Genomic DNA, 11,626 nt, shown 5'->3' with positions numbered 1-11,626 from the left:
CTGTAGGATTGACAACTGAACATCACCATCTTCAACCAATTTGCACCTTCAACCAATGTTGTCCCCTTCAGCCAACATCTGAGGTTGTGATGAGATGAGGAGCCCTGGCAGAACCCGCTTCAGTGGTGGAGCAAAGAAAATCATTGCTTAAGGAAGGATTTACCTGCACTGGAGGCAGTTTAACAAAGGTTCAGCAGATTGTCAGGACACTAAGACACTGGGCCGAGTTCAGGAAACACAGAATAGAATCCCTACAGTGTGGAAGCAGGCCATTCAAGTCCATACTCTTCCTAGATCCATATCATATTCTGTCCCTGTAACCCTGCATATCCCATGGCTAATCCACCTAGCCAATGCATCCCTGGATACTATGGACAATTTAGCATGCCCAATCCACCTAACCTGCATATCTTTGGACTGTGGGAGGAAACCCATGCAGACACAGGGAGAATATGCAAACTCCACACTGACAGCAGCCCAAGGCTGAAATTAAACCCAGGTGCCCTGGTGCTGAGGCAGCAGTACTAACCATTGAGCCACCATGCATAGGTAGCATACTTTTGGTGATACAACTTCGATGGGATGAACAACCTCTTCTGTGCTGCATGATTCTATGATCCCTGGGATGAGAGGGTTGACTTATGATGAGAAGCTGAATAAATTGCCTGGATATTCTCTGGAATTTAGCAAAATAAGAGATGATCCTGTTGAAACATTCAAGAAACAGGCTTGATACTGAGATGTTGTTTCCCCTTGTTGAGGACTCCAGATTCAGGAGACAAAGTTTTAAAATAAGTCATTAACTTAAAACAGAGAAAAAGGCTTTCTTGAATTGACAAAAATGTGAGCATGTTATTTACTACATGCAAAAAAATGAAAGCAACATGCATACACACTCAATACGAATAAAACATATATCCAAAAAAGACATAATTTACAAAAAATAAAATACATAGATCAGAATTATGCATGATGAATTGACGTTGCGACCATGGCAATGGAGATTACTGGTGGTGTTGCTAGATAAACAGTTGGTTTCATGATTCTTGGTTTTACAAATTTGTTGAGATTGTGTACTTCTGATTCCTTTTAATTGCCATCAAATCCAAGCATTCAGGGTGAGAGAAAATCATTTTGTTTCCTATTCCTTTTGTCTGGCTGATGGATAGCTTTCATCTAACACTCAGCGTGAGGGAAAATCTTTACCTGCAACACAGGGGTGACAAGGGAACAGTTCTTTGACTGTACTGGCCTTTACAGCACACTAAGATTCAGGTCCCAGACTGGTGCATGTGAGAATGTTCAGTCTTACTAGCATATTCCAGTACAGTTGAAATTGATTTTTTAAACCATTATCCTCTGCATTCTTCAGAGGGAAAGTGCAAAATGCAGTTATGGTTTGAGATACGGTCTGCAGGAGGTGGCTTGCTATTGTAGAGGAGGTCATCAGTCCCTCAGTGTTTTTGCTGTCATAAGAGATCATAATCCAGAGTGCTTCTATTTCATATGCTTATACAACCAGGTAAATGTAGAGGGCCAGCATTGAAGAGGAATTGAAGAATGGAGAGTTGGCAGGGATGGGAAAGCAATGGAGGGGCCTGAATAGAAGGAAGGCAGAGACCAGAGGCTGCTCAACCAGACGTCAATGTGAAGCAGTGAACTCAGGAGCGATGGGTGAATGGGATTTGGTAGCTTGAACTATAATCAAATTTAAATTTGGTGCTCAACCCTAAGCAGCACCTGAAAAGGTTTATCATATCTACTGCAGCAGAAGAAATGAGTATCCATTGCTTTTCAACTCCTCTGCCACTGAAAACAGTTTCTCCATATTTATTCAATTGAAACTTTGTATGGTTTTGGAAGCTTCTATCAAATGGGCTCTGACCTTTAATGCTATAAAGGAGAGTCATGTTATTTCCAGTCTTTGCACATAACTGAAGTTCTGCATTCATTGCATCAATCTAGTTGCCCTCAACTATTCTCTCTAAGGTCTTGATATCCTTCCAAAGTATGATGCCCAGAATTAAAGCATGCACAAACTAGACTAATGTGTTTTATAAAGGTTTCGCACCCCTTCCTGGTTTTGGTACTCTCTAATTCTTAATAAAGCAAAGGTTTTCTCATTAACTTCTTGCTTTAAACGATGTAGTCCCCACATAGTCCTGATGACATGTCCTGCCCGAAACATTGGCTTTCCTGCACCTCAGATGCTGTCTGACCTGCTGTGCTTTTCCAGCTCCACATCTTATCGACTCTGACTTCCACATCTGCAGTCCTCACTGTCTCCTAGTCCCCATTAGCTCTGTTCTAGCAACCACTTCAAAGCAGCAACATTTTTTTCTGCCAAAATAATGATCCAATGTCCTCAGTTGAACCTGCCTCCACCAGTTTTCCAGACAGCGGTTTTCAGACCTGAAGCGCTCATTGGGTGAAAGCATTTTATCTCCAATGCAGTTGATTCCTGATGAAGGGCTTTTGCCCGAAACGTCGATTTCACTGCTTGTTGGATGCTGCCTGAACTGCTGTGCTCTTCCAGCACCACTGATCCAGAATCTTCTTTTGTAAAGCACTTTAAGTCGGTGCCTTCTGATTCCTGATCCTTTTACAGGCTTCAGTCTGCCCACGTAACTGAAATTTCTCATCCCTGGCACCATTCTTATAAATCACTTCTGCACTCTCTTTAAAGTGCTCACATCCTTCCCGTAAAGTGATGCCCAGAACTGTGCACAAAGTTCCATCTGGGCTCCAGCAAGTGACCTCTACATGTTGAGCATCACCTCTTTGCTCTTCTGCTTTCTGCACAGATACAACCAGGTCCCTCTGCTCTTAAGTCCTCCATAGAATTGAACACACTATTTTATACAGTCTTTCTACATTCTTCATACTAAAACGCATCACCTCTACATTGAACACGATCTGAGGCTAATCCACCTGCCTTTATCTTTTTTGAAATTCTACACTGTCCTTTTCACAGTTTATAATGCCACTAAGTTTAATGTTATCTGCAAACTTTGTTTCCTGCACACCAAGATCCAGATCATGAATATATATCAAGAAAAACACATCACAGAGTCATAGTACAGCATGGAAACAGACCCTTCGGTCCAACTCGTGCATGCTGACCAGATATCCTAAATTAATCCAGTTAAAAATCACATAACACCAGGTTATAGTCCAACAACTTGATTTGGAAGTACTAGCTACCTTGGACTAGTGACCTGGTGTAGTGTGATTTTTAACTTTTTTTTAGATTAGATTACTTACAGTGTGGAAACAGGCCCTTCGGCCCAACAAGTCCACACCGACCCGCCGAAGCGTAACCCACCCAGACCCATTCTCCTACATTTACCCCTTCACCTAACACTATGGGCAAGTTAGCATGGCCAATTCACTTAACATGCACATTTTTGGATTGTGGGAGGGAACCAGAGCACCCGGAGGAAACCCATGCAGACACAGGGAGAGTCGTCTGAGGTGGGAATTGAACCCAGGTCTCTGGCACTGTGAGGCAGCAGTGCTAACCATTGTGCCACTGTGGCGCCCACGTGCCACCGTGCCGCCCACTTTGTTCACCCCAGTCCAACACTGGCACCTTCACATCATAAATTAATCTAATCCTGTTTGCCAGTATTTGGCCCATATCCTTCTATACCCTTCCTATTCATACATCCATCCAGGTGCTTTTGTAAAAGCTGTAATTTTACCAGCCTCCACTATTTCTCTGGCAGCTCATTCTATACATGCACCACCTCTGCATGGAAAAGTTGCCCCTTAGATCCCTTGGAGGTACTCCACTACAAATTTTAGCAATTTTGGAAAAGGAATTGGACAAACACTTGACTAGGAAAATAAAATTAAACCGTTATCAGGAATGGTGGGACGGCACGGTGGCTCAGTGGTTAGCACTGCTGCTTCACAACAGCAGGGTCCCAGGTTCGATTCCAGCCTTGGGTGACTGTCTGTGCGGAGTTTGCACATTCTCCCTGTGTCTACGTGGGTTTCCTCTGGGTGCTCTGGTTTCCTCCCACATTCCAAAGATGTGCAGGTCAGGTGAATTGGCCAAGCTAAATTGTCCATAGTTGGTGGGTGCATCAGTCAGAGGGAAATGGGTCTGGGTGGGTTGTTCTTCAGAGGGTCTGTGTGAACTTGTAGGGTCTAAGGGCTGTTTCCACACTGTAAGTAATCTAATCTAAAAGGAACATGAGAGCCAGGCTGTGAAATTCTTAGTCAAGAGTGTGGTGCTGGACAAGCACAGCTGGTCAGGCAGCATCCGAGGAGCAAGAGAATCAATGTTTCAGGTAAAAGCCCTTCATCAGGAATGAGGCTTGTGGGCAGGGGGGGAGTTGAGAGATAAACGGGAGGGGGGTGGGCATAGGTAGAAGGTAGCTGAGAAGGTGATAGGTCGGAGAGGAAGGTGGAATGGATAGATGGGAAAGGTGATGGACAGATAAGGCAGGTTGTGCTGAGTTGGAGGCGTAGGATTGCGATAATGTGGGATGAGGGGAAATGAGGAAACTGGTGAAATCCACATTGATCCCGTGTGGTTGCAGGGTCCCAAGGCAGAATATGAGGCATTCTTCCTCCAGGCGTCAGGTGGTAATGGCTAGATGATGGAGGAGATCCAGGCCCTGCATGTTCTTGACGGAGTGGCAGGGGGAGTTGAAGTGTTCAGCAATGGGGTGGTGGGGTTGGTTGGTGCCGATGTCCCAGAGATGTTCCCTGAAACGATTCGCAATGTACAGGAGACCACATCGGATGCAACGGATAGAGTAGATGACATTTGTGATGGTACAGACGACTTTCTGTCAGATGTAGAACGATCCTTTAGGGCCTTGGACCGAGGTGAGGAGAGTGGTGTGGGCGCAGGTTTTGCACTTCCTGCAGTGGTAGGGGAAGGTGCCGGGAGTGGGGCATGGGCTGATGGGGGGCATGGACCTGAGAAGGGAGTTACGGAGGGAATGGTCTCTCCGGAATGCTGATAGGGAAATATATTTCTGGTGGTGGGTTCCGTTTGTAGGTGGCAAAAATGGCGGAGGATGATGTGATGTATACGGAGGTTGGTGGGGTGGAAGATGAGGACCAGGGAGGTTCTGTCCTTGTTGCATCAGGTGGGATGGGGTTCAAGGGTGGAGGTGTGGTAAGTGGAGGAGATGCGCTAGAAGGCCAAGTGAGAGGGGAAATTGGGATCTTGAAAGAAGGAGGCCATCTGGGATTTTCATCCTGGGACCAGATGGGGAGGAATTGGGAATAAGAGATAGCACTTTTACAGGAGGTAGGGTGGGAGGAGGTGTAGTCTAGGTAGCTGTGGGTGTCAGTGCGCTTGTAGTAGGTGTCTGTGGTTAGTTTGTCGCCGGAGATGGAGATGGAGAGGTCCAGGAAAAGAAGGACGTGTCCGAGATGATCTAGGTGAAGTTGAGGTCAGGGTGAAAGGTGTTGGTGAACTGTTCAACTGCCTCATGGGTGTAACTGTGGAAGACGGATGTTCCACATACCCGACAAAGGGACAGGCATAGCTAGGTCCCATACAGGTGCCCATGGCTACCCCTTTGGTTTAGAAACAGTCGCTCCTTTCATGTGAAATTCTTAGTGCAGGTTCATAGCACCTTGAAAGTGAACAAAAGGGTAACTAGGGAGAGAATAGGGGCCCCTCAAAGATCAGCAAGGTGGCCTTTGTGTGGAGCCACAGAAAATGGGGGGGATATTAAATGAATACTTTGCATCAGTATTTACTGTGGAAAAGGATATGGAAGATATAGACTGTAGGGAAATAGATGGTGACATCTTGCAAAATGTACAGACTACAGAGGAGGAAGTGCTGGATGTCTTGAAACGCTTAAAAGTGGATAAATCCCCAGGACCTGATCAGGTGTACCCGAGAACTCTATGGGAAGCTAGAGAAGTGATTGCTGGGCCTCTTGCTGAGAGATTTTTGTATCATCAATAGTTACAGGTGAGGTGCCGGAAGACTGGAGGTTGGCAAACGTGGTGCCACTGTTTAAGAAGGATGGTAAAAACATGCCAGGGAACTATAGACCGGTGAGCCTGACGTCGTTGGTGGGCAAGTTGTGGAGGGAATCCTGAGGGACAGGATGTACATGTATTTGGAAAGGCAAGGACTGATTCAGGATAGTCAACATGGCTTTGTGCATGGAAAATCATGTCTCACAACTTGATTGCATTTTTTGAAGAAGTAACAAAGAGGATTGATGAGAGCAGAGCAGTAGATATGATCTATACGGATTTCAGTAAGGCGTTCGCCAAGGTTCCCCATGGGATTAGCAAGGTTAGATCTCTTGGAATACAGGGAGAACTAGCCATTTGGATACAGAACTGGCTCAAAGGTAGAAGACAGAGAGTGGTGGTGGAGGGTTGTTTTTCAGACTGGAAGCCTGTAACCAGTGGAGTGCCACAAGGATCGGTGCTGGGCCCTCTACTTTTTGTCATTTACATAAATGATTTGGATGTGAGCATAAGTGAGTTTGCAGATGACACCAAAATTGGAGGTGTAGTGGACAGCGAAGAGGGTTACCTCAGATTGCAACAGGATCTGGACTAGATGGGCCAATGGACTGAGAAGTGGCAGATGGAGTTTAATTCAGATAAATGTGAAGTACTGCATTTTGGGAAAGCAAATCTTAACAAGACTTATACACTTAATGGTAGGGTCCTAGGGAGTGTTGCTGAACAAAGAGACCTTGGAGTGCAGGTTCATAGCTCCTTGAAAGTGGAGTCGCAGGTAGATAGGATAGTGAAGAAGGCTTTTGGTATGCTTTCCTTTATTGGTCAGAGTATTGAGTACAGGAGTTGGGAGGTCATGTTGGGGCTGTACAGGACATTGGTTAGGCCACTGTTGGAATATTGTGTGCAATTCTGGTCTCCTTCCTATCGGAAAGATGTTGTGAAACTTGAAAGGGTTCAGAAAAGATTTACAAGGATGTTGCCAGGGTTGGAGGATCTGAGCAAGAGGGAGAAGCTTATTAACATAGAATCCCTCCAGCATGGAAACAGGCCCTGCGCCCCAGCAAGTCGACACCGACCTTCTGAAGAGTAATGCACCCATACCCCTACATTATTACTCTACATTTACCCCTGACTCATGCACCTAACCCACACATCCCTGAACACTAGGGGCAATTGGACCCAACCAGGAACTGACCCCGCAATTTAGCACGGCCAATCCCCCTAACTTGCACATCTTTGGACCTTGGGAAGAAGCCAGAGCACCTGGAGGAAACCCACACAGATACAGGGAGAATGTGCAAACTCCACATAGACAGTCACCCAAGGCTGGGATCAAACCAGGGTCCCTGGTGCCGTGAGGCAGCAGTGCTAACCACTGAACCACTGTGCTGCTGTTTTCCCTGAAGTGTTGGAGGCTGAGGGGTGAACTTATAGAAGTCTATAAAATCATGGATAGGTAAATAGACAAGGTTTTGGGCAATAGGGGAAAATTTTAAAAGGAGCATAAGGGGCAACTCTTTCATGCAGAGGGTATTGTGCATGAATAGAATGAGCTGCCAGAGGAAGTGTGGAGGCTGGTACAATCACAACATTTAAAGGGCATCTGGATGGGTATATGAATAGGAAGGGTTTAGAGGGACCTGGGCCAAGTGCTGGCAAATGGGACTAGATTCGGTTAGGATATCTGGTTGGCATGGATGAGTTGGGCTGGAGGGTCTGTTTCCGTGCTGTACATCTCTGTGACTTTAAGTCATTGGGCGGAAAGTTAACTCTGTTTCTCTCTCCATAAATTTGTCCTTTGTGCTGAGTTTCTCCAGCACTTTCTGTTTTTAGCAGTTCAAAGTCATACAACACCAGTTGATAGTCCAACAGGTTTATTTGGAAGCACTAGCTTTCGGAGCACTGCTCCTTTATGAGGTAGTTGAAGTGCTTATGCCTGAAACATCCACCTTTCTGCTCTGGCTCCTTGGATGCTGACTGACCTGCTGCGCATTTCAGGCGCCACACATTTTGACTCTGATCTCCAGCGTCTGCATTTGAGGACTTTCTGCTTCCAAATAAACCTGTTGGACTATAACCTGGTGTTGTGTGATTTTTAACTTTGTACACCCCAGTCCAACCACCTGCTGAAGGAGCGGCGCTCCAAAAGCTAGTGCTTCCAAATAAACCCGTTGGACTATAACCTGGTGTTGTGTGATTTTTAACCCAGTCCAACACGTTTTTAAAAGGATAGCCTTAACTACCAGAATAGCGTCAGGATGGGCCGAACGTCCTCCTTCATCGTCCTCTGACGAGCTTCTCGAGAGCTGGCTGACGGTGATGAGCTGAACAATGTCTGTGTGAATACATGCCAGGCAGATATCGATGGGCCGAATGGCTGTTTTTCAGTGCCGAAGGTCTCTCGGACTGACACAGTGCAGACAAGGCTCAGGGATTATTTTGAAGAAAATTTGATAATATAAATGAGCAGTGAACAATTATGAGGCAAACGACTTGTCTGATTTGTAATTGGCTGGTGATAGACTCACACTCCCTTGCAACCACAAGTTTAATTCAATTACTTTCCTTGCAAATCACTCCAGTGTTGGGACATCTTCGCGCCTTTACCAGGCTGATTCCATCATTTGGATGTTTGCACAGAAGGCAAGATATCTCTGAGCATTGCGGCATCTCTGTGTAAGTGACTGGCAATAGACGAAAAAGCAGAGCGTCGATAGGAGACCGAGGTGTTGAAATTATAAGAGCTCCTTGCAAATGAGCACTGATTAAACAGTTTGTTTCAAAGCAAATGTTGTAATCTTTCGCTAAATGGTAAAACAAACAAAGCCGCTTGATTATGGCCCATCTCTTTGCAGTCTACATTACAAAGCCCAGAAGAGGAGAGGACTGCATTAAGCAGATGCAGGTCCATGCATTATCTGCTCGTTGCAGCATTGTCAGCGGAGACCAATACACAAACGGCCGAGCCCCCGTCTGGATTTCTTAAAGGGCTAGTCCACACATAACCTGGTGTTGTGTGACTTTTAACTTTGTGCATCCCAGTCCAATACCGGCATCTCCAAATCAAGCCCACACATTGTCAACTTGTGCAACAGCTAAGGAGAGGGACACAGCATGAGCCAAAATCATTACTAATTCCTTTTTTTAAAAAAAAGTGAAGACTAGAATGGAATCTTGAAAATAGAGACGTGTATTTTCTTTTACTTAGGCTTAGCTAAGGACTAAGATGAGAATTTACTCTTTTGAGAAGTTATTGTGAACGCAACACATTCCTGTTTTTATCTGCAGTTTCAAATCGATTGTGAATTAATTTAAAACAGGCGGGTTTATAGTACCCCAGAACTGGCTACTCTCGCCAATAGTAACTCCAGGTCCTCAATCAAATTTTTTCATTGCAGGTTTAATCTGCATCGTTTCATCTTTGTTTTGCAAGTTTTACATTTATCCGAAAGAAAATGGATATTGCTGGCAGCTGATCTGATTATTATCATTTAATGAAAACGCAGACATAGATACATGGGCACACATATACTGACATACACAGCCACACATATACCTACATAGTCACATGGATGCAGGTCCATGCATAAAACATACACAGACGTATCCTGATTTAGAAACGGAAATAGAAACACACAGCTACACAGATTGACCCAGAGGCACACATCAATCTACACATATACAAACATATAGGTAGATACACGAAGACCGATATATGCACAGAAATGTATACGCAGACACATAAACAGTCACAAACTACAGGCACGCCCATACATGTGCAGTGACATTAAGAGTGTGTGCATATAGGTTGGCAGACATAGGCGAACACAAAACTGTAAATTGATTACGGACCCACACTGGGTTAAAAATCACCCAACACCAGGTTATAGTCCAACAGGTTTATTTGGGAGCACTAGCTTTCAGAGCGCCGCTGCTGCTTCACCAGGTGGGTGTGGAGCAGGGCCGTAAGATAGCATTTATTGCAAAAGGGTTACACAGTGTCATGCGGCTGAAATATATTCACAAACTTAGATGAAGTCTTTCATCTTTAAGAATGGTTTTGCTAGTTTTGGTCCGTTAATATGTAAATTTTGGGACACCTTTTTAAGTCACCTTCTCAAGATAACTTCATCTCAGCTCAGACAGTGCATTCAAGGTGTGAGGTAAAAGTCTGTCTGTGTCCCCATCTTGAGTTAAACTGGTTCTATTTCTAAAGTGGGATTTACAGAATCTTACATGGGTTGACTGTAGATTATGCATTCTTGAGCAAAGTAAGATACAATTCTGCAAATACAGATTAACTCCATAAACTTATATGTGTGTGCGCTGGAGAGACAGAGTGTGTGTATGTGGGTGTGAGTATATGTGAGAGTGTGTATGTGTGTGTAATTTTGGTACAGTATGTGTGTGAGTGTGATTGGATATAGGTTTGTAAGAGGGTGTGTGCGTGTGTGTGTGTGTGTGTCGGGGGGGGGCTGTATGTGTGTATGAGAGAAAGCTTCAGTATGAGAGAAGGTCTGAGTTCGTATGTGAGGATGGAGGTGTGTATGCGTGTATGTGTGTGTGAGGGGGTGTATAGTGCATTGGAGTTACCTGTGGTATGACATGAACCAAAGGTCCCAGTTGAGGCCACCCTCATAATTACCGAACTCGAAATAGAACCCAGGCGAGAGTGAGGACTGCAGATGCTGGAAATGAGAGTGGAGAGTGAGGTGCTGGAAAAGCACAGCAGGTCAGGCAAGATCCGAGGATCAGGATCAACGCTTCGGGCAAAAGCTCTTTATCAGGAAATAGAACCAATTTGAGTCAAGATGGGGACAGACTTTAACCTCGCACCTTGAATGCAGTGCCTGAGCTGAGGTGACACATTTTGTCAGAAAACCAGAAGTTATCCTAAGAATGTGACTTTAAAAAAAAAGAGTTCTGTAATTTACATATTAACGAACCAAAACTAGCAAAAACATTCTAAAATACGAAAGGCTTCATCCAAGTTTATTTAATATATTTCTGCCGCGGAAAGCGAGTGCCTCCAATTAAACCTGTTGGACTATACCCTGGTGTTGTGTGATTTTTAACTTTGTCAACCCCAGTCCAACACCGGTATCTCCAAATCACGCAGACTTTCACTGACATATATACAACGCTTCTGTTTTTCTGTGCAATATGTCCAGTTATTCCCTGTCACCCAAGAGGGAGCTTTGAAACAATCGTAGGTCTCCGAATCTCTGCACAAGACAGTTAGATCTGCTTTCTGGATAAGAGTTAACCTGTGCATTTTGAAAACGTTTCACATAATCTGTTTTCATTATGAGGAGGTGCCGCTGTTGGACCGGGGGGGGGGGGGGGGGTGAACAAAAAAAATCACACTACACCAGGTTATAGTCCAACAGGTTTATTTGGAAATATTAGCTTTGGGAGCACCGCCCCTTGGTCAGGTAGCTCCCAATAAACTTGTTGGACAATATCCTGGTGTTGTGTGATTTCCAGTGCTGTTTTCATTTTCAACCCTTGATATTGTTTCTGAATGGGTTCCCGTTTTGAGTTTACGAGAATAAGATTGACTCTTCCAACACCAGGCACATTATCTCAGAGACAACTAATTTAATCGCCCATTTGGGGGCATTCTATATTTGATACAAAAAGGCAAATTACACCATTTAAAAGG

The sequence above is a fragment of the Hemiscyllium ocellatum genome, chromosome 1, assembly GCF_020745735.1.
Source record: "Hemiscyllium ocellatum isolate sHemOce1 chromosome 1, sHemOce1.pat.X.cur, whole genome shotgun sequence".
In the NCBI taxonomy this organism is placed as follows: Eukaryota; Metazoa; Chordata; class Chondrichthyes; order Orectolobiformes; family Hemiscylliidae; genus Hemiscyllium; species Hemiscyllium ocellatum.
The sequence above is the reverse complement of the archived record's forward strand: the minus strand, read 5'-3'. Positions refer to the sequence as shown.